General features: G+C 43.5%; 1 long non-coding RNA gene across 1 annotated transcript in view; it reads left to right on the top strand.

Moving 5' to 3' along the window:
- Positions 1-315: 315 nt before the first annotated feature.
- The window catches only part of LOC311115005, a 29,293-nt gene continuing 18,808 nt past the window's right edge, over positions 316-10,800 (top strand). Inside the window, exon 1 of the long non-coding RNA XR_014611185.1 lies at positions 316-567. This is a non-coding gene — a long non-coding RNA (uncharacterized lncRNA). The remainder of the gene's footprint in view (positions 568-10,800) is intronic.

Below are 10,800 nucleotides of genomic sequence, written 5' to 3'. Positions count from 1 at the left end.
ATCTTTTTCAGAGCTTATCTGATTGGTCAAAAGACCAATTCGTGTCTAAACGCAGTCTAAGTGTCTCTGTGTGTGCTTGTTTCTGTGTTGCTGTCTCTGTGTACTATAGCCTATAATCAGTCGTCTCCTCTCTTGTTTGGCTGAATTAGATGTTAGTCCAATTCCCTCAAACACGATCTGCAGTGCCCCTAGCTGTTCATTCCCAGAATAATCGAAGTGCGCGCACATAGTAGTCCGTGAACGCGCATCACGCTGTCCAGAAAAAAAAGGTGCTGAAATGTCGTCAGTTCCGCGAAGCATTTCTAGCCTGGAAAAGCGGGGTTGGACCTCTGTACAAACAACAAGCCGGAGAGTGATCAGCCTGTTTAGCAGCCATGCCATAAGACAACACTGAAACCAGATGAATCTGTCATCGGTTCGTAAATTAATTCGATCTTGTCATTTTCCACGACTGACGGACACGCACAACGCGTCTCGACGAAGCCGCGCATTAACTGGAATGCACTGACGTTAGCCAGTTGGCTAGCTAGCTTTCTGAATAGCTCATTCAAGACGAAGCTTCAACAGGTAACAACCATATGTTCTGTTTTCGGACCCCCTTTGTTTAGTTTGTTTCGGACATATTTGAAAGTAGCTAGTTAGCTGGCTTATCAAGAGAGCTGTGTTCTGGGTTAACAGTTAGGTAACGTTAGCCAGCTAGCTAACTAGTTATCCAGGCCATTTTACCTGACCTGTTTCCCAACCGGACCTTGCTTATTTATTTACTCCAACGACGTTATTTTGTTGTAGAATTTGAGATGTCAGCTGTCTTGGCAAGTTAGCTCATTGCCTTAATAGACATTTTATAACATTTAGCTTTATAGCTAGCTAAAGAGTTTGTAGAAAGCTTTCTATTTGCCGCTAATAAACTAGACTCGCCCAGTCTGTAGTCTGCATGTCACCGCTGCAAACGTTACCTGTTGAAATTCACCTGCGCTGCACCTGCCTGTCTTGGTGGTGTCCGTTTAGACTGATTAATCAGGCTCTAATACACAATTAAATGGTATATACAGCCTGAAACTAATGCCTGCAAAATCGTGTAAATGTTCCTTACAAGCCGTAATGTTGAATAAATAAAATGTTAATTTACTCTACGGTTGCCTGTATGGCTTGACCTTAAGCTGTTCGAAATTTGAGACAAAATATCCACAGGAAAGTATTGTTTACCCGACTTTTTAGAGAGCCAGTAGATATGTGGTTCGGTCAAGTTAACTTGTTCGGTTTTCTCTCGTCAATAGCTATTGAACCAAGCATTCGTTTACAATGAATCAGGGGAGGTTGGAGAACAATCAACACTTTTTGTGTGTGAATTCAATTTTTTTAAAACATTGAAACCCAAATAAAATAATACAAAAGTCACACTGTCGATTGTTCTTCATCCTCCCCTGATTCAGAATATACCATTTTCATTGTCATGGCATACTTGGTTCAATAGCTACCGACGAGAGAGAACCGAAAATCCAATATAAATTAACTTTACCTTGGTGCTGAACTGAACCATATATACTGAACAAAAATATAAACGCAACATAGGCCCTAATCTATGGATTTCACATGACTGGACAGGGACAGAGCTGGGCCTGGCTCCCTAGTGGGTGGGCCTGGCTCCCAAGGGGTGGGCCTGTGCCCTCCCAGGCCCACCCCTTGGGAGCCAGGCCCACCCCTAGGGAGCCAGGCCCAGCCAATCAGAATGAGTTTTTTTCCCCCACAGAAGGGCTTTATTACAGACAGAAATACTCCTCAGCACCCACCCAGCACAAGGTGCACCTGTGTAATGAGCATGCGGTTTAATCCGCTTTTTAATATACCACACCTGTTAGGTGGATGGATTATTTTAGCAAAGGAGAAATGCTCACTAACAGGGATGTAAACACATTTGTGCAGACAATTTTAGAGAAATAAGCATTTTGTGCGTATGGAACATTTCTGAGAACTTTTATTTCAGCTCATGAAAAATGGGACCAACACTTTACATGTTGCATCTATAGTTTTGTTCAGTATAGATGCGGGAAGGAAACGATCTTGGAGGAAAGATCCCAAGTTGCCAAGGCTATTCTTGATATGTGTATTTCACACTATGTTGAGGTACAAATTGGAGTATAATGCTTGTATGGATGTCAACCCCAACACATTTTACATTTACATTTATGTCATTTAGCAGACGCTCTTATCCAGAGCGACTTACAAATTGGTGCATTCACCTTATAGCCAGTGGGATAACCACTTTACAATGTTTTTTTTTTTCTTTCTTTGGGGTGGGGTAAGGGGGGGTAGAAGGATTACTTTATCCTATCCCAGGTATTCCTTAAAGAGGTAGGGTTTCAAGTGTCTCCGGAAGGTGGTGAGTGACTCCGCTGTCCTGGTGTCGTGAGGGAGATTGTTCCACCATTGGGGTGCCAGAGTAGCGAACAGTTTTGACTGGGCTGAGCGGGAACTGTGCTTCCGCAGAGGTAGGGGGGCCAGCAGGCCAGAGGTGGATGAACGCAATGCCCTCGTTTGGGTGTAGGGACTGATCAGAGCCTGAAGGTACGGCGGTGCCGTTCCCCTCACAGCTCCATAGGCAAGCACCATGGTCTTGTAGCAGATGCGAGCTTCAACTGGAAGCCAGTGGAGTGTTCGGAGGAGCGGGGTGACGTGAGAGAACTTGGGAAGGTTGAACACCAGACGGGCTGCGGCATTCTGGATGAGTTGTAGGGTTTTAATGGCACAGGCAGGGAGCCCAGCCAACAGCGAGTTGCAGTAATCCAGACGGGAGATGACAAGTGCCTGGATTAGGATCTGTGCCGCTTCCTGTGTAAGGCAGGGTCGTACTCTCCGAATGTTGTAGAGCATGAACCTACAGGATCGGGTCACCGCCTTGATGTTAGCAGAGAACAACAGGGTGTTGTCCAGGGTCACGCCAAGGCTCTTCGCACTCTGGGAGGAGGACACAACTGAGTTGTCAACCGTGATGGCGAGATCATGGAACGGGCAGTCCTTCCCCGGGAGGAAGAGCAGCTCCGTCTTGCCGTGGTTCAGCTTGAGGTGGTGATCCGTCATCCACACTGATATGTCTGCCAGACATGCAGAGATGCGATTCGCCACCTGGTTATCAGAAGGGGGAAAGGAGAAGATTAGTTGTGTGTCGTCTGCGTAGCAATGATAGGAGATGCCATGTGAGGATATGACAGAGCCAAGTGACTTGGTGTATAGCGAGAATAGGAGAGGGCCTAGAACTGAGCCCTGGGGGACACCAGTGGTGAGAGCACGTGGTGCGGAGACAGATTCTCGCCACGCCACTTGGTAGGAGCGACCGGTCAGGTAGGACGCAATCCAAGAGTGAGCCACGCCGGAGATGCCCTACTCGGAGAGGGTGGAGAGAAGGATCTGATGGTTCACAGTATCAAAGGCAGCAGACAGGTCTAGAAGGACAAGAGCAGAGGAGAGAGAGTTAGCTTTAGCAGTGCGGAGAGCCTCCGTGACACAGAGAAGAGCAGTCTCAGTTGAATGACCAGTCTTGAAACCTGACTGGTTTGGATCAAGAAGGTCATTCTGAGAGAGATGGCAGGAGAGTTGGCTAGAGACGGCACGCTCAAGAGTTTTGGAGAGAAAAGCAGGGAGGAGAAGGTGGCAAAGAGCTTCCTAGGGTTAGAGGCAGATGCTTGGAATTTAGAGTGGTAGAAAGTGGCTTTAGCAGCAGAAACAGATGAAGAAAATGTAGAGAGGAGGGAGTGAAAAGATGCCAGGTCCGCAGGGAGTCTAGTTTTCCTCCATTTCCGCTCGGCTGCCCGGAGCCCTGTTCTGTGAGCTCGCAATGAGTCATCAAGCCACGGAGCAGGAGGGGAGGACCGAGCCGGCCGGGAGGATAGGGGACGTAGAGAGTCAAAGGATGCAGAAAGGGAGGAGAGGACGGTTGAGGAGGCAGAATCAGGAGATCGGAGGGAGAAGGATTGAGCAGAGGGAAGAGATGATAGGATGGAAGACGAGAGAGTAGCGGGAGAGAGAGAGAGCAAAGGTTGCGACGGCGCATTACCATCTGAGTAGGGGCAGAGTGAGTAGTGTTGGAGGAGAGCGAGAGAGAAAAGGATACAAAGTAGTGGTCGGAGACATGGAGGGGAGTTGCAGTGAGATAAGTAGAAGAACAACATGTTCACGTTATTGTTACCAATCAACCACATTACAGTTAAAAATAAATGTTTGACTACCACCGCTAATTTCTGTATGCTAGATATGCTAACCAGCTTATACGAACGAGAGTTAGCGTTTAACAGTCACTAAATTGGACTTAATTACAATGCATAAATCAATGACGGATTTGACGAATATCCACTTTGTTGGATCAGATTTGTTGAATGTGCGACTCTGGCTTTACCTCATCTATACTTACCAGCTCTCTAACAAGTCGGGTAAACAATACTTTCCTGTAGATATTTTGTCTCAAATTTCGAGCAGCTGAAGGACAAAATGCACAGACAACCGGTAGAGTACGATTTTTAAATGTAATTTTATTCAACAATCTGGCTTGTAAGGAACATTTTACACATTTGCAGGCAAGGTCTGATCTGTTGCATCAGCCTCATAGAGCCCCACAGTGGAGGTGTCTTAATACCCATAAAACCTAGTCGGTCAAACAGGGAAATGGTTCCAATCGTTTTTCCACCATTTATTTTTCCCCATAGGGGATTACTCTGGCGTAACGTTTTGATAACCATGTACATCTCAGAGAAGGTGACTTTTATCAATATATTGGGCTCTATTTACTCTCAGATTCTAAAATGCTAATTAGCATCAACGTAGACATCATGCAAGACTACAAATCCCTGTCTTGCAGGTCTCTAGCTGACACCTTTTCAAACTTGCACAAAACAGTACACAGAATTTAAAAAGATTTAGCCAATTTATTCATTACTACATTAAGCTAACAGATAGTTAATCCAGAGATTCTTACCTTTGCCTCGATTCGGCAGTCTCGTCGAGATCATCATGGCATTTGTAGTTGTTTATGATAGCCACATTAGCATTTCATTTTTGGGGGGTAAATACAGGCGAATATATTGATAAAAGTCACCTTGTCGTAAAGAGATTTACACGAAAGACAGCCCTTATTTTAAGTGTTTCTAAAATCCCCAATGGGAAATATAAATGGTGGAAAAATGATTGGAAAGATTTCCCTGTTTGACCGACTAGGTTTTATGGGTATTATGACACCTCCAGTATGAGGCTGATGCAACAGATCAGACCGTTTCGCTTAAAATGTTAATAAAGTTTGATTTCTTCATATTATGAGCTTAATGCGCACATGGCTGTAGGCTGTTCGTGAATGTTCCAAAATGTAATTAGCGGGAAAACACTGTTATCAAAAGCACACCGCACGTGCGAGCGGTTTCATGTGACATTTTCAATGGCATATTAAGTGTTTTTATAGAATAATTCCGGTTGTATTTTGGCTAGGCTACTTTGAAACAAGGTAAGACATGCTTCTTAAAATTACATAAAACGTCCAGGTTGTAAACCGTTATGGTTAAATAGTTTGAAAATGCTGACTGCCTCCTCTGATTCAAGGTGGGTGATGTGCGGTGCGCAACAGGCACTGTCCTTCACTCTCCGCTCTTGTGACCATTTTGATCTGAACAAACCGTGTCTCGTTGACAGAATCAAGCCTTTAGACGTTAACGTTAATTATCCTTCATTATATTTGTCAAACATGACTAGTGTCTACATTGTTTTGCAAACGTATTCATCTCCCTTGGCGTTTTTCCTATTTTGTTGCATTACAGCCTGTAATTTAAATGGATATTTATTTAGATTTCATGTAATGGACATTCACAAAATAGTCCAAATTGGTGAAGTGAAATGAAAAAAATAACTTGTTTCAGAAAATTCTAAAAATAAATAACGGAAAAGTGGTGCATGCATATGTATTCACCCCCTTTGCTATGAAGCCCCTAAATAAGATCTGGTGCAACCAATTACCTTCAGAAGTCACATAATTAGATAAATAAAGTCCACCTGTGTGCAATCTAAGTGTCACATGATCTCAGTATATATACACCTGTTCTGAAAGGCCCCAGAGTTTGCAACACCACTAAGCAAGGGGCACCACCAAGCAAGCGGCACCATGAAGACCAACGAGCTCTCCAAACAGGTCAGGGACAAAGTTGTGGAGAAGCACAGATCAGGGTTGGGTTCAAAAAAAATATCTGAAACTTTGAACATCCCACGAAACACCATTAAATCCATTATTTAAAAAATGGAAAGAATATGGCACCACAACAAACCTGCCAAGAGAGGGCCGCCCACCAAAACTCTGTTGAGATGAGACTAAAAGCTTTTTGGCCATCAAGGAAAACGCTATGTCTGGTGCAAATCCAACACCTCTCATCACCCCGAGAACATCATCCCCACAGTGAAGCATGGTGGTGGCAGCATTATGCTGTGGGATGTTTTTCATCGGCAGGGACTGGGAAACTGGTCAGAATTGAAGGAATGATAGATGGTGCTAAATACAGGGAAATTCTTGAGGGAAACCTGTTTCAGTCTTCCAGAGATTTGAGACTGGGATGGAGGTTCACCTTCCAGCAGGACAATGACCCTAAGCATACTGCTAAAGCAACACTCAAGTGGTTTAAGGGGAAACGTTTAAATGTCTTGGAATGGCCTAGTCAAAGCCCAGAACTCAATCCAATTGAGAATCTGTGGTATGACTTAAAGATTGCTGTACACCAGCGGAACCCATCCAACTTGAAGGAGATGGAGCAGTTTTGCCTTGAAGAATGGGCAAAAATCCCAGTGGCTAGATATGCCAAGCTTATAGAGACATACCCCAATAGACTTGCAGCTGTAATTGCTGCAAAAGGTGGCTCTACAAAGTATTGACTTTGTGGGGGGTGAATAGTTTTGCACGCTCAAGTTTTTTTGTCTTATTTCTTGTTTGCTTCACACAAAAATATATATTTTGCAACTTCAAAGTGGTAGGCATGTTGTGTAAATCAAATGATACAATCCCCCAAAAAACAATTTTAATTCCAGGTTGTAAGGCAACAAAATAGGAAAAATGCCAAGGGGGGTGAATACTTTCGCAAGCCACTGTAGCCTATGTATATGCAATTAAAAGTCCCATTAAAGTTTGGCTACATTTTCTGGCGCATGGGTTTGGACACGAAGCTGTAGTCATTATGCATATCACCTACACTTTGACCTGTAGGCTTTTTTTTTATTTGTGTACATGGAAAAGAGATCCAATTCTGATCAGAGTAATTATTGTGATTTATTTGTTAGTTTTTTTTACTTGTCCATTCAGACAAATTAAATGTAATTTTCTTGTCCTACTATAAAACATTTATAAAAAATTGTTCCAGACAAGAGGACAAGCCTTAATGTTGAGCCCTGCATTACTAGCTACAGGTAACTGACAAAATAAAGCAAACACTTGAGTAAATGATAAAGTATATTGAAAGCAGGTGCTTCCAGACAGGTGTGTTTCCTGAGTTAATTAAGCAATTAACGTCCCATCATGCTTAGGGTCATGTATGAAAAGAAAAAAAAAGTATTATTATTTTGACTACCATGGCTAGAAGAAGAGATCTCAGTGACTTTGAAAGAGTCTGTCACCAGATCTCAACCCAATTGAACACTTATGGGAGATTCTGGAGCGGTGTATGAGACAGCGTTTTCCACCACCATCAACAAAACACCACATGATGGAATTTCTTGTGGAAGAATGGTGTCGCATCCCTCCAATAGAGTTCCAGACACTTGCAGAATCTATGCCAAGACACATTGAAGCTGTTCTGGCTCGTGGTGGCACAACGCCCTATTAAGACAATTTATGTTGCTGTTTGCTTTATTTCTGCAGTTATCTGTAGCTACCAAATGATTTGATTGTTCCATTGTGCTCGTGATGCACTGCCATGATGCCTACAGTGAGGGAAAAAAGTATTTGATCCCCTGCTGATTTTGTATGTTTGCCCACTGACAAAGAAATTATCAGTCTATAATTTTAATGGTAGGTTTATTTGAACAGTAAGAGACAGAATAACAACAACAAAATCCAGAAAAACGCATGTAAAAAATGTTATAAATTGATTTGCATTTTAATGAGGGAAATAAGTATTTGACCCCTCTTCAAAACATGACTTAGTACTTGGTGGCAAAACCCTTGTTGGCAATCACAGAGGTCAGACGTTTCTTGTAGTTGGCCACCAGGTTTGCACACATCTCAGGAGGGATTTTGTCCCACTCCTCTTTGCAGATCTTCTCCAAGTCATTAAGGTTTCGAGGCTGACGTTTGGCAACTCGAACCTTCAGCTTCCTCCACAGATTTTCTATGGAATTAAGGTCTGGAGACTGGCTAGGCCACTCCAGGACCTTAATGTGCTTCTTCTTGAGCCAGTCCTTTGTTGCCTTGGCCGTGTGTTTTGGGTCATTGTCATGCTGGAATACCCATCCACGACCCATTTTCAATGCCCTGGCTGAGGGAAGGAGGTTCTCACCCAAGATTTGACGGTACATGGCCCCGTCCATCGTCCCTTTGATGCGGTGAATTTGTCCTGTCCCCTTATCAGAAAAACACCCCCAAAGCATAATGTTTCGACCTCCATGTTTGACGGTGGGGATGGTGTTCTTGGGGTCATAGGCAGCATTCCTCCTCCTCCAAACAGTTGGCAAACGTACAAAATCAGCAGGGGATCAAATACTTTTTTCCCTCACTGTAGGTGTAGCCTATCTAATCAATGGGGTACAAAATATTTGTTTGTGGTACCTCATCTCTCCTAATCACAAGTGGTTTTCTTCAAGTGGCAATCAGCAGTTGAAACAATAACAAAGCGCCAAACCCAGCCCGTTTCTGTAAAAAAGCTGAGCGACGGGGCTGAAGAAATGTAACCACTCTCAAATTCATAGACAGAGCAATGGATTCAAGGACTGACCATCCATGATATCAACGTTTATAGTATTAACAATGTGTTGAGGCTATACACTGTTTGTTTACATTGTTTACAAAGATTGGAGTAAAACAAGTTCCTATTTGGGGTTCTGATGGGGAACGACAGTTGAACTAAGCTCATGAGGAATTTATAAGTGATATTCTTCAAGAATCAGTGGGTACATATCGTTCATTTCTAAGTCCAAAAATAGATGCAGCAACTGCAGATTGCCTCTTTTAAAGACAAGGTGATCTGAAGTCAGTTACAGTGACAGTGATGGTTCCAAACTGCTCTGTGCTTTAAAGACAAGGTGATCTGAAGTCAGTTACAGTGACAGTGATGGTTCCAAACTGCTCTGTGCTTTAAAGACAAGCTGATCTTAAGTCAGTAACAACTTTTTTTTTAAAAGCTCAAACCGTATAACTACATATGCCCCCCCCCGTCTGTTAAAGACTTCAAGGCTATTCAATCGTTTTTCTGTCCCACCATTGATGGTAATCTCATGCACTTTGGAATAGCGAGTGTTTTTATTATTGTAATTGAGTTTATCAGCTGCACATCAGTCCTTCTGAGAGCCATCCTAGCAGTTGTCATGGTGACAGGACAGACGCGGCCTTGCTGAAAGGACACAACTAGGCTATCTATTCTGTTGTCTGTAGAGAACCACTCTTCTGTCTCCTTCTCTCCCCCCCCCCCCTTCACTCTTTCTCCCTCACCCTCTCTCCATCTCTCTTTTGTATAGCCCTAATGGTTTCTGCCAATTTTATTCCACTGTCAGTAGGACTTTTTGTGGGTTCCATTTGAACAGATCAGAAAAGGTTTTGTTCGTTTTTTTATAAATGATTCTACTAGACATACAAATGTATGCAAATGTACAGTCGTGGTCAAAAGTTTTGAGAATGACACAAGTATTGGTCTTCACAAAGTCTGCTGCTTCAGTGTTATGAGATATTTTTGTCAGATGTTACTATGGTATACTGAAGTATAATTACAAGCATTCAATAAGTGTCAAAGGCTTTTATTGACAATTACATTAAGTTTATGCAAAGAGTCAATATTTGCAGTGTTGACCCTTCTTTTTCAAGACCTCTGCAATCCGCCCTGGCATGCTGTCAATTAACTTCTGGGCCACATCCTGACTGATGGCAGCCCATTCTTGCATAATCAATGCTTGGAGTTTGTCAGAATTTGTGGGTTTTTGTTTGTCCAGCCGCCTCTTGAGGATCGACCACAAGTTCTCAATGGGATTAAGGTGTGGGGAGTTTCCTGGCCATGGACCCAACATTTTGATGTTTTGTTCCCCGAGCCACTTAGTTATCACTTTTGCCTTATGGCAAGGTGCTCCATCATGCTGGAAAAGGCTGTGTTCTTAGGCAAAATTGTGAGTGAGCCCACTCCCTTGGCTGAGAAGCAACCCCACACATGAATGGTCTCAGGATGCTTTACTGTTGGCATGACACAGGACTGATGGTAGCGCTCACCTTGTCTTCTCCGGACAAGCTTTTTTCCGGATGCACCAAACAATCAGAAAGGGGATTCATCAGAGAAAATGAGTTTACCCCAGTCCTCAGCAGTCCAGTCCCTTTACCTTTTGCAGAATATCAGTCTGTCCCTGATGTTTTTCCTGGAGAGAAGTGGCTTCTTTGCTGCCCTTCTTGACACCAGGCCATCCTCCAAAAGTCTTCGCCTCACTGTGCGTGCAGATGCACTCACACCTGCCTGCTGCCATTCCTGAGCAAGCTCTGCACTGGCGGTGCCCTGATCCCGCAGCTGAATCAACTTTAGGAGATGGTCCTGGCACTTGCTGGACTTTCTTGGGCGCCCTGACGCCTTCTTCACAACAATTGAACCTCTCTCC

The sequence above is a fragment of the Coregonus lavaretus genome (genome assembly GCF_964263955.1).
Source record: "Coregonus lavaretus genome assembly, contig: HAP1_SCAFFOLD_5479, whole genome shotgun sequence".
Lineage (NCBI taxonomy): Eukaryota > Metazoa > Chordata > Actinopteri > Salmoniformes > Salmonidae > Coregonus > Coregonus lavaretus.
This window is presented reverse-complemented; position numbering and strand designations above follow the sequence as displayed.